General features: G+C 48.5%; 2 long non-coding RNA genes across 3 annotated transcripts in view; both read left to right on the top strand.

The window, feature by feature from the left end:
* Positions 1-17,060, top strand: part of LOC311144220 — a 91,280-nt gene that overhangs the window by 17,760 nt on the left and 56,460 nt on the right. The window contains exon 2 of the long non-coding RNA XR_014614490.1: positions 16,860-16,921. This is a non-coding gene — a long non-coding RNA (uncharacterized lncRNA). The remainder of the gene's footprint in view (positions 1-16,859; positions 16,922-17,060) is intronic.
* LOC311144715 lies at positions 14,130-14,925 on the top strand. 2 transcript variants are annotated; one of them, XR_014614528.1, is made up of 3 exons: positions 14,130-14,174; positions 14,208-14,573; positions 14,610-14,925. It is a non-coding gene; the product is annotated as an uncharacterized lncRNA (long non-coding RNA). The 2 variants fall into 2 exon arrangements; XR_014614529.1 differs by lacking the exon at positions 14,130-14,174 and having other exon boundaries at positions 14,419-14,484; positions 14,521-14,573.

Raw genomic sequence — 17,060 nt, forward strand, 5'->3', positions numbered from 1 at the left:
TACATGGCCCCGTCCATCGTACCTTTTATGCGGTAAAGTTGTCCTGTCCCCTTAGCAGAAAAACACACCCATAGCATAATGTTTCAACCACCATGTTTGACGGTGGGGATGTTGTTCTTGGGGTCATAGGCAGCATTCCTCCTCCTCCAAACACGGCGAGTTGAGTTGATGCCAAAGAGCTCCATTTTGGTCTCATCTGACCACAACACTTTCACCCAGTTCTCCTCTGAATCATTCAGATGTTCATTGGCAAACTTCAGACGGCCCTGTATATGTGCTTTCTTGAGCAGGGGGATATTGCGGGCGCTGCAGGATTTCAGTCCTTCACAGCGTAGTGTGTTACCAATTGTTTTCTTGGTGACTATGGTCCCAGCTGCCTTGAGATCATTGACAAGATCCTCCCGTGTAGTTCTGGGCTGATTCCTCACCGTTCTCATGATCATTGCAACTCCATGAGGTGAGATCTTGCATGGAGCCCCATGCCGAGGGAGATTGACAGGTCTTTTGTGTTTCTTCCATTTGCGAATAATCGCACCAACTGTTGTCACCTTCTCACCAAGCTGCTTGGCGATGGTCTTGTAGCCCATTCCAGCCTTGTGTAGGTCTACAATCTTGTCCCTGACATCCTTGGAGAGCTCTTTGGTCTTGGCCATGGTGGAGAGTTTGGAATCTGATTGATTGATTGCTTCTGTGGACAGGTGTCTTTTATACAGGTAACAAGCTGAGATTAGGAGCACTCCCTTTAAGAGTGTGCTCCTAATCTCAGCTCATTACCTGTATAAAAGACACCTGGGAGCCAGAAATCTTTGTGATTAAGAGGGGGTCAAATACTTATTTCCCTCATTAAAATGCAAATCAATTTATAACATTTTTGACATGCGTTTTTCTGGATTTTTTTGTTTGTTATTCTGTCTCTCACTGTTTAAATAAACCTACCATTAAAATTATAGACTGATCATTTCTTTGTCAGTGTGCAAACGTACAAAATCAGCAGGGGATCAAATACTTTTTTCCCTCACTGTATATGTTATGGCTTTACTCCACCTGCTATATTGTGGATAAAGAGTTACCTGTCTAACAGAACACAGAGGTTGTCTTTAATGGAAGCCTCTCTAACATAATCCAGGTAGAATCAGGAATTCCCCAGGGCAGCTGTCTAACAACATGCCACTGGCTTTGAGTAAAGCCAGAGTGTCTCTGTATGCGGATGACTCAACACTGTACACGTCAGCTACCACTGTCATGGTCAAAACATATTGATGCAATGGTAGCTAAGATGGGTAGAGGTTTGTCCGTAAAAAAGTGTTGCTCTGCTTTCTTGACATCGCTATCAACAAAACAAGTCCTACAGCCCCTAGTTTTGTCCAGTCATATGGTCAAGTGCCACAAAGAGGGACATAGACCCATTCCAGTTGGCCCAGAACAGGGCAGCACGGCTGGCCCTTAAATGTACACAGACAGCTTACATCAATAACATGCATGTCAATCTCTCCTGGCTCCAAGTAGATGAGTGATTGACTGCATCACTTGTTTTTGTGAGAAGTAATTGTAAAATGTTGTTGTTGTTGTTGTATGTATTTTACCCCCTTTTTCTCCCCAATTTTGTGATATCCAATTGTGATCCAATTACGATCTTGTCTCATCGCTGCAACTCCTCAACGGGCTCAGGAGAGGCGAAGGTCGAGTCACTCGAAACATAACCCGGAAGCCAGCCGCACCAATGTGTTGGAGGAAACACCGTCCAACTGATGACCGAAGTCAGCCTGCAGGCGCCCGGCCCGCCACAAGGAGTCGCTAGAGCGCGATGAGCGAAGTAAAGCCCCCCCCCCCCCCCCCCCCCGGCAACATCTGCACTGAGCTAAAGGGTAGTACTGCCGCTTTCAAGGAGTGGGACTCTCTGTCAGACTGGGGGGATGTGTATGCGGCGGTGAAGTCAGGCGCAGGACACAGAGGATCAGGATGACTACTTTAATTCCAGTAAACACGCACAAAACAAAAGGTCTCCACAACACTGGAGGAGTAACACGCACTGTGCGTTATAGGCGAACTAGAAATGCCGAACATCAGGACAAAATGACAATAACACACAAAGGCCAAACGTAAAACAAGGGAACTTATATGTCACATAATCAACACAAAATAAGTAACAGGTGTACAAACTAGACAACACAAGACAAACACTGACACATCGATCGGCAGTAGCTAGTACTCCGGGGACGACGAACGCCGAAGCCTGCCCGAGCAAGGAGGAGGAGCAGCCTCGGCGGAATCCGTGACACTCTAACCCGGAAGCTTATAAGAAATCCCACTATGCCCTCCGACGAACCATCAAACAGGCAAAGAGTCAATACAGGACTAAGATTGAATCCTACTACACCGGCTCTGACGCTCGTCGGATGTGGCAGGGCTGGAAAACTATTACAGACTACAAAGGGAAGCACAGCCGCGAGCTGCCCAGTGACACAAGCCTACCAGACGAGCTAAATTACTTCTATGCTTCGCTTCGAGGCAAGTAACACTGAAACATGCATGAGAGCATCAGCTGTTCCGGACGACTGTGTGATCACGCTCTCCGTAGCCGATGTGAGTAAGGCCTTTAAACAGGTCAACATTCACAAGGCCGCATACCGCCCCAACAGATCCACAGATGATGCAATCTCTATTGCGCTCCACAATGCTCTTTCACACCTGGACAAAAGGAACACCTATGTGAGAATGCTATTCATTGATTATAGCTCAGCGTTCCCTCAAAGCTCATCACTAAGCTAAGGACCCTGGGACTAAACACCTCCCTCTGCAAATGGATCCTGGACTTCCTGACGGGCCGCCCCCAGGTGGTAAGGGTAGGTAACAACACATCCGCCACGCTGATCCTCAACATGGGGGCCCCTCAGGGGTGCGTGCTCAGTCCCCTCCTGTACTCCCTGTTCACTCATGACTGCATGGCCAGGCACGACTCCAACACCATCATTAAGTTTGCCGACGACACGACAGTGGTAGGCCTGATCACCGACAACGACTAGACAGCCTATAGGGAGGAGGTCAGAGACTTGGCCGTGTGGTGCCCGGACAACAACCTCTCCCTCAATGTGATCAAGACAAAGGAGATGATTGTGGACTACAGGAAAAAGAAGAGGACCGAGCACGCCCCCATTCTCATCGACGGGGCTGTAGTGGAGCAGGTTGAGAGCTTCGTGTTCCTTGGTGTCCACATCACCAACAAACTATCATGGTCCAAACACACCAAGACAGTCGTGAAAAGGGCACGACAAAGCCTATTCCCCCTAAGGAGACTGAAAAGATTTGGCATGGGATCCTCAAAAGGTTGTACAGCTGCACCATCGAGAGCATCCTGACTGGTTGCATCACTGCCTGGTATAGCAACTGCTCAGCCTCCGACCGCAAGGCACTAAAGAGGGTAGTGCGTACGGCCCAGTACATCACTGGGGCCAAGCTTCCTGCCATCCAGGACCTCTATACCAGGCGGTGTCAGAGGAAGGCCCTCAAAATTGTCAAAGACTCCAGCCACCCTAGTCATAGACTGTTCTCTCTGCTACCGCACGGCAAGCGGTACCGGAGCGCCAAGTCTAGGTCCAAAAGGCTTCTCAACAGCTTCTACCCCCAAGCCATAAGACTCCTGAACATCTAATCAAATGGCTACCCAGACTATTTGCATTGCCCCCCTCTTTTACGCTGAATCTACTCTCTGTTTATTATCTATAAATAGTCACTTTAATAACTCTACCTACATGTACATATTACCTCAATTACCTCGACTAACCGGTGCCCCCCACATTGACTCTGTACCGGTACCCCCTGTATATAGCCTCGCTACTGTTATTTTACTGCTGCTCTTTAATTATTTGTTACTTTTATTTCGTATTATTTTATATTGTATTTTGTGTGATTTATTTTGGTATTCTTTCTTAAAACTGCATTGTTGGTTAAGGGCTTGTAAGTAAGCATTTCACTGTAAGGTCTATACTTGTTGTATTTGGCGCATGTGAGTTATTTGGCGCAAGTTATTTATTTTGGAGATCAAAGGCCTGGCAGCATGTTAAGCACCTTGTTAAATCTCCACTGGCTGGATTAACCAGATCTACAGGGTCTGGGGTGGATTCAACAACTGATGTTGTTATCGTTGGGCGTTGTGTATAATGGATACTACTACTGTATTACCAAAATGAACCATAAAAGATTACCATAAAAGAGTTCAATCTTGATTTCATCAGACCAGAGAATCTTGTTTCTCATGGTCTGAGAGTCTTTAGGCAAACTCCAAGCGGGCTGTCATGTGCCTTTTACTGAGGAGTGGCTTCCGTCTGGCCACTCTACCATAAAGGCCTGATTGGTGGAGGGCTGCAGAGCTCTGTCAGAGTGACCATCGGGTTCTTGGTCACCTCCCTGACCAAGGCCCTTCTTCCTCGATTGCTCAGTTTGGCCGGTCGGCCAGCTCTAGGAAGAGTCTTGCTGGTTCCATTTAAGAATGATGGAGGCCACTGTGTTCTTGGGGACCTTCAATGCTGCAGACATTTGTTGGTACCCTTCCCCAGATCTGTGCCTCGACACAATCCTGTCTCGGAGCTCTACGGACAATTCCTTCGACCTCATGGCTTGGTTTTTGCTCTGACATGCATTGTCAACTGTGGGACCTTATATAGACACGTGTGTGCCTTTCCAAATCATGTCCAATCAATTGAATTTACGACAGGTGGACTGCAATCAAGTTGTAGAAACATCTCAATGATGATCAATGGAAACAGGATGCACCTGAGCTCAATTTAGAGTCTCATAGCAACGGCTCTGAATACTTAAATTAAATAAGGTTAAATGTTTTTGCAAAAATGTCTAAAAGCATGTTTTTGCTTTGTCATTATGCTATAACATAACAAAATGTGAAAAATGTAAGGGGTGTGAATACTTTCCGAATGCACTGTAATTGTATGTGTGGGATACAGAGATGAGGTAGTCATTCAAAACTAATTTTAAACACTATTATTGCACACAGAGTGAGTCCATGCAACTTATTAAGTGACTTGTTAAGCACATTTTTACTCCTGAACTTATTTAGGCTTGCCATAACAAAGGGGTTGAATACTTATTGATTCAAGACATTTCAGCTTTTCATTTTTAATTAATTACTAAAAATGTTGAAAAACATTGTTTGTAGGCCAGTGATTTCTCAATTAAGGGGTGTGAAGGCACTGGGATGATAGATCAACCAGTACATTTTCTTTTTTTTTTAAGCAATGAGGCTGATGCAACAGATCAAAATGTTTAGCTTAAAATGTTGATAAACGATTATTTCTTCACATTAAAAGCGCAGCAATACACACACTGCAGTAGGCGCGAATGTTCCAATTAGTGGAAAACACCGTCAAAAGGGCACTGCACATGCTAGCGGTTTCATGAGACAGAGATTAGAACCAGCGACCTTTCGGTTACTGGCACAATGCTCTTAACCACTAAGCTACACATGCGGTTTCATGAGACAGAGATGAACCCGTTAGAAATGTAGTAAAATGGGAGATCTAAAGCTGTAACAGCTAGCATTACATTTTACATTTTAGTCATTTAGCAGACGCTCTTATCCAGAGCGACTTACAGGAGCAATTAGGGTTAAGTGCCTTTCTCAAGGGCACATTTACGTCATTTAGCAGACGCTCTTATCCAGAGCGACTCACCAATTGGTGCGTTCACCCTATAGCCAGTTGGATAACCACTTTACAAATTTTTTTTGGGGGGGGGGGGGGAGAAGGATAACTTTATCCTATCCCAGGTATTCCTTAAAGAGGTGGGGTTTCAAATGTCTCCGGAAGGTGGTGAGTGACTCCGCTGTCCTGGCGTCGTGAGGGAGCTTGTTCCACCATTGGGGTGCCAGAGCAGCGAACAGTTTTGACTGGGCTGAACGGGAACTATGCTTCCGCAGAGGAAGGGGAGCCAGCAGGCCAGAGGTGGATGAACGCAGTGCCCTCGTTTGGGTGTAGGGACTGATCAGAGCCCGAAGGTACAGAGGTGCCGTTCCCCTCACTGCTCCATAGGCAAGCACCATGGTCTTGTAGCGGATGCGAGCTTCAACTGGAAGCCAGTGGAGTGTGCGGAGGAGGGGGGTGACGTGAGAGAACTTGGGAAGGTTGAACACCAGACGGGCTGCGGCATTCTGGATGAGTTGTAGGGGTTTAATGGCACAGGCAGGGAGGCCAGCCAACAGCGAGTTGCAGTAGTCCAGACGGGAGATGACAAGTGCCTGGATTAGGACCTGTGCCGCTTCCTGTGTAAGGCAGGGTCGTACTCTCCGAATGTTGTAGAGCATGAACCTGCAGGAGCGGGTCACCGCCTTGATGTTGGCGGAGAACGACAGGGTGTTGTCCAGGGTCACGCCTAGGCTCTTCGCACTCTGGGAGGAGGACACAGCGGAGTTGTCAACCGTGATGGCGAGATCATGGAACGGGCAGTCCTTCCCCGGGAGGAAGAGCAGCTCCGTCTTGCCAGGGTTCAGCTTGAGGTGGTGATCCGTCATCCATACTGATATGTCTGCCAGACATGCAGAGATGCGATTCGCCACCTGGTTATCAGAAGGGGGAAAGGAGAAGATTAGTTGTGTATCGTCAGCGTAGCAATGATAGGAGAGGCCATGTGAGGATATGACAGAGCCAAGTGACTTGGTGTATAGGGAGAAAAGGAGAGGGCCTAGAACTGAGCCCTGGGGGACACCAGTGGTGAGAGCACGTGGTGCGGAGACAGCTTCTCGCCACGCCACTTGGTAGGAGCGACCGGTCAGGTAGGACGCAATCCAGGAGTGAGCCGCGCCGGAGATGCCCAGCTCGGAGAGGGTGGAGAGGAGGATCTGATGGTTCACAGTATCAAAGGCAGCAGACAGGTCTAGAAGGACAAGAGCAGAGGAGAGAGAGTTAGCTTTAGCAGTGCGGAGAGCCTCCGTGACACAGAGAAGAGCAGTCTCAGTTGAATGACCAGTCCTGAAACCTGACTGGTTTGGATCAAGAAGGTCATTCTGAGAGAGATAGCAAGAGAGTTGGCTAAAGACGGCACGCTCAATAGTTTTGGAAAGAAAAGAAAGAAGGGATACTGGTCTGTAGTTGTTGACATCAGTGGGATCGAGTGTTGGTTTCTTGAGAAGGGGAGCAACTCTCGCTCTCTTGAAGACGGAAGGGACATGGCCAGCGGTCAAGGATGAGTTGATCAGCGAGGTGAGGTAGGGGAGAAGGTCACCGGAGATGGTCTGGAGAAGAGAGGAGGGGATGGGGTCAAGCGGGCAGGTTGTTGGGCGGCCTGCAGTCACAAGTCGCAGGATTTTATCTGGAGAGAGAGGGGAGAAAGAAGTCAAAGCATAGGGTAGGGCAGTGTGAGTAGGACCAGCAGTGTCATTAGACTTAACAAACGATGATCGAATGTCGTCAACCTTCTTTTCAAAGCATAGATTGCTAATATGACTGGGACTGTGCCTTTGGCTACTGGAGAATTAAAGAAAGTTCATTTGAAAACCAATTGAGAGAAAGGCTAATGTTTTCAACGGCATTGAAATTTGATTTCGGCTAGCCTACTTTAAAGCAAGGAAGATTATTATTATATATTTTTTATGTAAAAAAAGAAAATGTCATTTAGCAGACGCTCTTATCCAGAGCGACTTACAGTTAGTGAGTGGATACATTTTTCATACATTTTCAGACATGCCTCATAATATGAAGTAAAACATTCAGGTTTCACACAATTAACTACATGTTTTCAAAATGCCTCCAGCTCACACTGGGATGGTGAATGGGATGTGTGCTTCAATTACCAGTTGAACATTTTAAATAGTAGCCTAGCTCTTTTTAATCAAAACTGTTTTAAACAAGCAATTTCATTTAGAAATGTTGCCCAATGATTGGGCTTCTAAAAGCACGTATCAACAGGAGCAGCAGCACTCTGACTGATTTTCAGCTCAAACTACAGTCGTGGTCAAACGTTTTGAGAATGACACAAGTATTGGTCTTCACAAAGTTTGCTGCTTCAGCGTTATGAGATATTTTTGTCAGATGTTACTATGGTATACTGAAGTATAATTACAAGCATTCCATAAGTGTCAAAGGCTTTTATTGGCAATTACATTAAGTTTATGCAAAGAGTCAATATTTGCAGTGTTGACCCTACTTTTTCAAGAGCTCTGCAATCCGCCTTGGCATGCTGTCAATTAACTTCTGGGCCACATCCTGACTGATGGCAGCCCATTCTTGCATAATCAATGCTTGGAGTTTGTCAGAATTTGGGTTTTTTTGTTTGTCCACCCGCCTCTTGAGGATTGACCACAAGTTCTCAATGGGATTAAGGTCTGGGGAGTTTCCTGGCCATGGACCCAACATTTCAATGTTTTGTTCCCCGAGCCACTTAGTTATCACTTTTGCCTTATGGCAAGGTGCTCCATCATGCTGGAAAAGGCATTGGTCGTCACCAAACTGTTCTTGGATGGTTGGGAGAAGTTGCTCTCGTAGGATGTGTTGGTACCATTCTTTATTCATGGCTGTGTTCTTAGGCAAAATTGTGAGTGAGCCCACATTGTGAGCAACCCCACACATGAATGGCCTCAGGATGCTTTACTGTTGGCATGACACAGGACTGATGGCAGCGCTCACCTTGTCTTCTCCGGACAAGCTTTTTTCTGGATGCCCCAAACAATCGGAAAGGGGATTAATCAGAGAAAATGACTTTACCCCAGTCCTCAGCAGTCCAATCCCGGTACCTTTTGCAGAATATCAGTCTGTCCCTGATGTTTTTTCTGGAGAGAAGTGGCTTCATCGCTGCCCTTCTTGACACCAGGCCATCCTCCAAAAGTCTTCGCCTCACTGTGCGTGCAGATGCACTCACACCTGCCTGCTGCCATTCCTGAGCAAGTTCTGCACTGGTGGTGCCCCGATCCCGCAGCTGAATCAACTTTAGGAGACGGTCCTGGCGCTTGCTGGACTTTCTTGGGTGCCCTGATACCTTCTTCACAACAATTGAACCTCTCTCCTTGAAGTTCTTGATGATCCGATAAATGGTTGATTTAGGTGCAATCTTACTAGCAGCAATATCCTTGCCTGTGAAGCCCTTCTTGTGCAAAGCAATGATGACGGCACGTGTTTCCTTGCAGGTAACCATGGTTAACAGAGGAAGAACAATGATTTCAAGCACCACTCTCCTTTTAAAGCTTCCAGTCTGTTATTCTAACTCAATCAGCATGACAGAGTGATCTCCAGCCTTGTCCTCGTCAACACTCTCACCTGTGTTAAGATAATCACTGACATGATATCAGCTGGTCCTTTTGTGGCAGGGCTGAAATGCAGTGGAAAAGTTTTTTGGGATTAAGTTCATTTTCATGGCAAAGAGGGACTTTGCAATTAATTGCAATTCATCTGATCACTCTTCATGACATTCTGGAGTACCGTATTGGTCCGAATATAAGACGGCCTTTTTTCCCCTCGAAATAGGTCCAAAAAAGTCGGGTCGTCTTATATTCGGGGTCTAGTATTCAGAGCGCAGTTTCTCTTCTTCGGCGCTCCCTTTAAATGTCAATACACATTCGCGGGCACAGATGGCGCCAAAAATTCGTTCCGGACGGAGGGAAGAGGCGTCCTTAACAACCAGCCCGTTACCGGTGTTTAAAGATGGAAAGACAGGCTGACCATTTAGAGACAAGTGGCTCAAAAGTGGGCCAGGTCAATAAACAACAGCGGAGGAGCTATGATGCCAATTTCAAAATAATGGTTGTCAATAAGGCAGAGTCATCTAACAACTGCCAAGCTGCCAAGACATTCGGGGTCACTGAGTGTAATGTAAGAAGATGGCGAGCAGAAAAACAACGTCTAAAAGATGCTAACAGTCAGCGAAAATCCTTCCGTGGTCCTCAAAGTGGTCGTTTCATTGAGGTTGACCGGAGGGTTTTTGAATATGTCAGGGAAAAAAGAAGTGAGGGAATGCCCATTACCAGAGCTGTCATCCAGGTTAAGGCCCTGGAAATCGCCAGAGAGCTCAACATCACTGGATTTAAAGCCAGCCTCGGCTGGTGTCGTAGGATGATGCGGCGTAATGGACTGTCACTTAGACGGAGAACGAGTTTGGCCCAACGCCTGCCGTCAGACTTCGGAGAGAAGCTGCTTTCGTTTCAGCGCTTTGTTATCAACCTGAGGAAGAAGCACTCCTACCCGCTGGATCAGATCGGCAATGCTGATCAGACACCCGTTTATTTCGACATGCCAACATCGGTGACTGTCAATAGAAAGGGAGAAAAGTCTGTGTTGGTGAAATCAACGGGCAACGAGAAGAGCCGCGTCACTGTCATGTTGACATGTCTCGCTGGTGGCAGCAAACTCCCCCCGTATGTCATTCTTAAGCGTAAGACTGTGCCAAAGGACCCAATGCCAGCTGGCATTATTGTGCGCGCCCAGGAGAAGGGCTGGATGGAGTCGGGGCTTGTAGTGGACTGGCTAAAGGTTGTGTGGGGCGCACGCTACGGGGGACTGAGGAAGAGGAGGAACATGCTCGTTCTGGATGCGTTCCGCGGACATCTGACTGAGCCCGTGAAAAGTCAGGTGCGAGCAATGAACGGGGATCTTGTGATCATACCAGGGGGAATGACAAGCCAGCTACAGGTGTTGGACGTAGTTGTGAACAAGCCTTTCAAGGATAACCTGCGAAAAAAATACACAGAGTGGCTCCTGTCTGGCAACCACGCACTCACACCGACCGGGAAAATACAGAAGCCGTCAGTCCGTCTACTGTGTGAATGGATCCTGCATGCATGGGATGCTATTCCCTCACAGAGCATCATCGATGGCTTTAAAAAATGTTGCATCTCAAATGCATTGGACGGCAGCGAGGACGACGTGCTTTGGGAGGAGCCGGTGGAAGCGGAGCAGCTGGGGAGCGATGACAGCGAGAGCGAACACAGCGGGGCAGAGGACGTGTGTGAGGGATAGAGAGACATCGGAGGAGAAGTTTGGCGAATTTTTGTTAAGTTTAGTTAAATGTGTGGCCTGTATTTTCTCTGTTATTTAAAAATGTTGCTTTATTATTGCTTGATATTAATTTTGAATCATACTGTACATAGTTTGCCTTTGTGTTTAATTCACTGTGTTTTTAATATTGTTATTTTAAAATAAAATGAAGTTCTTTGTTCGGCAAATCTAGTCTGCAAATCTGTTTTTCTAAATGTTTGTGTTGAAAAACGGGGGGTCGTCTTATAATCAGGGTCGTCTTATATTCGGACCAATACGGTATATGCAAATTGCCATCATCAAAACTGCGGCAGCAGACTTTGTGAAAATTAATATTTGTGTCATTCTCAAAACTTTTGATCACGACTGTAGGCTCTGTATCTGTATGCTGTGGGCGTGTGATAAAAAATAATCATAACAACTAACGCTCTTATCCAGAGAGTCTTACAATTAGTGCATTCATCTTAAGAGAGCTAGGTGAGACAACAATACATCACAATCGTATCAAGTACATTCTCACTCAAGAAAGTATTTATCAGCTAAGTCAGTCAGTGGGAAAATAGCCTTTTTTGCTTTATTTGTAAGATTTTTTTTTAGGGGTTGTCGGGGGCATCGTTAATTAAGATACTCTTCAAAGAGGTTTTCAGACGTTTTTGAAAGATTGGCCGGGACTCTGCTGTCCTGACTTTAGTGGGAAGCTTGTTCCTCCATAAGGGTGCCAGGACAGAGAAGAGCTTTGACTGGGCTGAGTGGGAGCTGCCCTCCCATTGGGGTGCCAGGACAGAGAAGAGCTTGGACTGGGCTGAGTGGGAGCTGCCCTCCTGTAGGGGTGAGGGGGAGCTGACCTCCTGTAGGGCTGAGTGGGAGCTGCCCTCCTGTAGGGCTGAGCGGGAGCTGACCTCCTGTAGGGCTGAGTGGGAGCTGACCTCCTGTAGGGCTGAGTGGGAGCTGACCTCCTGTAGGGGTTGGAGGGAGCTGACCTCCTGTAGGGCTGAGTGGGAGCTGACCTCCTGTAGGGCTGAGTGGGAGCTGACCTCCTGTAGGGCTGAGCGGGAGCTGACCTCCTGTAGGGCTGAGCGGGAGCTGACCTCCTGTAGGGCTGAGTGGGAGCTGACCTCCTGTAGGGCTGAGTGGGAGCTGACCTCCTGTAGGGCTGAGTGGGAGCTGACCTCCTGTAGGGCTGAGTGGGAGCTGACCTCCTGTAGGGCTGAGTGGGAGCTGACCTCCTGTAGGGGTTGGAGGGAGCTGACCTCCTGTAGGGCTGAGTGGGAGCTGACCTCCTGTAGGGCTGAGTGGGAGCTGACCTCCTGTAGGGCTGAGTGGGAGCTGACCTCCTGTAGGGCTGAGCGGGAGCTGACCTCCTGTAGGGCTGAGTGGGAGCTGACCTCCTGTAGGGGTTGGAGGGAGCTGACCTCCTGTAGGGATGAGTGGGAGCTGACCTCCTGTAGGGGTGAGTGGGAGCTGACCTCCTGTAGGGCTGAGCGGGAGCTGACCTCCTGTACGGCTGAGTGGGAGCTGACCTCCTGTAGGGCTGAGCGGGAGCTGCCCTCCTGTAGGGGTGCGAGGGCCAAGAGACCAGAGGTGGTGGAACAGAGTACTCAGGTTGGGATGTAGGGTTTGAGCATAGCCTGAAGGTAGGGAGGGGCAGTTCCCCTCGCTGCTCCGCTGGCAAGCATCAGGGTCTTGATGTGAACTTCGACTTGAAGTGGAGTGTGCGGAGGAGTGGGGTGACATGGGAGAACTTAAGAAGGTTGAACACCAGGCGGTAATTTAATTCCACAACATTATGCAAATTAACCCATAGACCGATAAGCATGACAGGTCAAACGTATTTACGTCGACTGGTATTTCCATAAATTAAAAGGCTGAAAATCATTATTTATTATTCCCCTGGACAACTGACCTTATCGCCTTTAAAAAAATATATATTGGCTTAAAGCCGGCTATTACCAGCTAATGGAAATCCTGGTCTCCATATCCTTGCCTCTCACTGCCTTCGCTCCCTGGAGCGTCTGGGCTCTAAACCTCAATACCGCCTGGTGTACAGCCTGTGGTTCAGGGAACATGCATGCTAAAGCCTGGACGTCTCAGGTTTCTGCTTCCACACACGGCAGGGCGGGGCGCGTCACCTAGGGAACGGGTGCCTGTCCCCTCAAACGCCCTGTCATGTCCTGATCCCTGGTGATCCAGTGTAGAGCATGGTGGTGGATCATGTGATCCCTGGTGACCCAGTGTAGAGCATGGTGGTGGATCATGTGATCCCTGGTGACCCAGTGTAGAGCATGGTGGTGGATCATGTGATCCCTGGTGACCCAGTGTAGAGCATGGTGGTGGATCATGTGATCCCTGGTGACCCAGTGTAGAGCATGGTGGTGGATCATGTGATCCCTGGTGACCCAGTGTAGAGCATGGTGGTGGATCATGTGATCCCTGGTGACCCAGTGTAGATCATGGTGGTGGATCATGTGATCCCTGGTGACCCAGTGTAGAGCATGGTGGTGGATCATGTGATCTCTGGGAAAGCTCTTCACAAGGCTATCCCAGAGAGAGGACGCCACCAGACCAGTTTGAGCCCAGGGCTAGGGCAGGATGAGCAGACCCATATCTTTGGCCAGGAAAAGCTTTGTGAAATCAGCCTGCTTTGTTTAGTCAAGGTAGTGGACCAACTGTCTTCATTTTGCCTTCATGCAAATAAGGAGGTACGTACAATTACATTTACATTTACGTCATTTAGCAGACGCTCTTATCCAGAGCGACTTACAAATAGGTGCACAATGGGGGCATTTTCTATTTCAAGGTCTCTGCAGCAACTCATTTCCAGTTATATCATATTCACTTCTATCTCTTACTCCTGGTCTGTATCCCCAATGGTACCCTATTCCCTATAGGGCCCTGGTCAAAAGTAGTGCACTACATAGTGCATAGGGTACCATTTGGGATATAACCCTGAAGCCTATCTTGTTGGGAGTGTGCTGCTTGGCTTGTCTCTGTCCCCCAGGGTCAGGGCCCCCAGATCCTGAAGGTTAGAGGTCAGAGAGGGTTAGCTTCTCTCTATAGCAAACACAAAAGTCCCCTGCCCTCTCAGGGATCCTAGAGGTCAGAGAGGTGGGCCAGCTAGGTATCCTAGATGTCAGAGAGGTGGGCCAGCTAGGTATCCTAGATGTCAGAGAGGTGGGCCAGCTAGGTATCCTAGAGGTTAGAGAGGTGGGCCAGCTAGGTATCCTAGATGTCAGAGAGGTGGGCCAGCTAGGTATCCTAGAGGTTAGAGAGGTGGGCCAGCTAGGTATCCTAGAGGTTAGAGAGGTGGGCCAGCTAGGTATCCTAGAGGTTAGAGAGGTGGGCCAGCTAGGTATCCTAGAGGTTAGAGAGGTGGGCCAGCTAGGTATCCTAGAGGTCAGAGAGGTGGGCCAGCTAGGTATCCTAGAGGTTAGAGAGGTGGGCCAGCTAGGTATCCTAGAGGTCAGAGAGGTGGGCCAGCTAGGTATCCTAGAGGTTAGAGAGGTGGGCCAGCTAGGTATCCTAGAGGTCAGAGAGGTGGGCCAGCAGCGAGGTATCCTAGAGGTTAGAGAGGTGGGCCAGCTAGGTATCCTAGAGGTTAGAGAGGTGGGCCAGCAGCTATGTATCCTAGAGGTCAGAGAGGTGGGCCAGCTAGGTATCCTAGAGGTTAGAGAGGTGGGCCAGCTAGGTATCCTAGAGGTTAGAGAGGTGGGCCAGCAGCGAGGTATCCTAGAGGTCAGAGAGGTGGGCCAGCTAGGTATCCTAGAGGTTAGAGAGGTGGGCCAGCAGCTATGTATCCTAGAGGTTAGAGAGGTGGGCCAGCTAGGTATCCTAGAGGTTAGAGAGAGGGCCAGCTAGGTATCCTAGAGGTTAGAGAGGTGGGCCAGCTAGGTATCCTAGAGGTTAGAGAGGTGGGCCAGCTAGGTATCCTAGAGGTTAGAGAGGGGGGCCAGCTAGGTATCCTAGAGGTCAGAGAGGTGGGCCAGCTAGGTATCCTAGAGGTTAGAGAGGTGGGCCAGCTAGGTATCCTAGAGGTTAGAGAGGTGGGCCAGCTAGGTATCCTAGAGGTTAGAGAGGTGGGCCAGCTAGATATCCTAGAGGTCAGAGAGGTGGGCCAGCAGCGAGGTATCCTAGAGGTTAGAGAGGTGGGCCAGCTAGGTATCCTAGAGGTTAGAGAGGTGGGCCAGCAGCGAGGTATCCTAGAGGTTAGAGAGGTGGGCCAGCTAGGTATCCTAGAGGTTAGAGAGGGGGGCCAGCTAGGTATCCTAGAGGTTAGAGAGGTGGGCCAGCTAGGTATCCTAGAGGTTAGAGAGGTGGGCCAGCTAGGTATCCTAGAGGTTAGAGAGGTGGGCCAGCACCTAGGTATCCTAGAGGTCAGAGAGGTGGGCCAGCTTGGTATCCTAGAGGTTAGAGAGGGGGGCCAGCTAGGTATCCTAGAGGTTAGAGAGGTGGGCCAGCTAGGTATCCTAGAGGTTAGAGAGGTGGGCCAGCTTGGTATCCTAGAGGTTAGAGAGGTGGGCCAGCAGCGAGGTATCCTAGAGGTTAGAGAGGTGGGCCAGTAGCGAGGTATCCTAGAGGTTAGAGAGGTGGGCCAGCTAGGGATCCTAGAGGTTAGAGAGGTGGGCCAGCTAGGTATCCTAGAGGTCAGAGAGGGGGGCCAGCTAGGTATCCTAGAGGTTAGAGAGGTGGGCCAGCAGCGAGGTATCCTATAGGTTAGAGAGAGGGCCAGCGAGGTACGCGCCTCTCGCTCTCCCTCTCCTCTCTCTCTCTCTCCCTCTCCTCTCTCTCTCTCGCTCTCCCTCTCCTCTCTCTCGCTCTCCCTCTCCTCTCTCTCTCTCTCGCTCTCGCTCTCGCTCTCGCTCTCGCTCTCCTCTCTCTCTCTCTCTCTCTCTCTCTCTCTCTCTCTCTCTCTCTCTCTCTCTCCTTTCCTCTCTCAAAACAAAGTGATGTGTTGTGCTGTTGAGGGGAAGGCATGTTAGTGTTGCTGTAATTCCGTCAGAAAAACAATAGTCCAAACCCCATGTCTCTACCATATATGGTTGAAAAGTTACAGATGATTTAGCATGATTAGAGTGAATCAAAAAGTGATCACTGCTCAGTAGAACTCTGTGGAACAGCTGCGCGGCAGAACGGCGCTAACTTCCAATGTCAACTGACAAGCTAACTAGTGGCTGCAGGTTCGTGAGTGAAAACATGGGCTTTTTCTAAATGAAATCCGCTGAATACAAAACTAAATAGGGACTAAATATATATTTATTTACAAAGCTAACAGACTGAATTTCAATTTCCAGCCTCTGCGAAGACAATCTGTTCCTGTTTTCATTGTGTATTTCTGAGTCTTTCCCTTTAAATCGCGCCTCTCAACGTAGATCGCCAGGATCTGGAGGTGAAAAGTACGACGGTATCAAGTTGATTTTGATTGGTCCAACCAGCGGAAACACCTCCAAATGGTACCACCTCACAACACCAAATATGGAAGAGATACAACCAAGAGCGGTGCAGTCTGAACTAGCAACGGTCACAGCAAATTAACGTTCTTATTTCATCAACATTGTCAATTACAAGTATATTAAAGTTATAATATTGTAGAGAACAATCTAATGATTCATTCTATATCATTTATAATGACATAGGGCAAATAAAACTACGTTTTGACATTCATTTTGTAGCACCCTCTTGAATTGCCCTGTTTTTCTGTACAGCAGTGAGTTCCGCCCATACTGAGAAAGCAGCCAACGTGATTGGTCATCCTCTTCTGAGTGGCTTTGTCAAGGTCCCTCCCCCTCTCTGTAGGACCTCTCACCAACGCGGAACTAACCAAGACCCAGACCCCACTGTGTGAATGGAAGACAGAATGACAACATCCCCTCTTTCTTGTCTTCTTGTCTTCAGCAGCGTTGACCTCTGACCTCCTGGGCTTCTGCCTCTGCTTGAACTCCTAGAGCTGACCCCAGGTAACAACCCCACACACACACACACACACACACACACACACCCACACACACACACACACACACACACACACACACACAGCCACAGACACACACACATACACACACCCACCCACACACACACACACCACACACACACACA

This window comes from Coregonus lavaretus (assembly GCF_964263955.1).
Source record: "Coregonus lavaretus genome assembly, chromosome: 17".
NCBI classification, from domain to species: Eukaryota; Metazoa; Chordata; class Actinopteri; order Salmoniformes; family Salmonidae; genus Coregonus; species Coregonus lavaretus.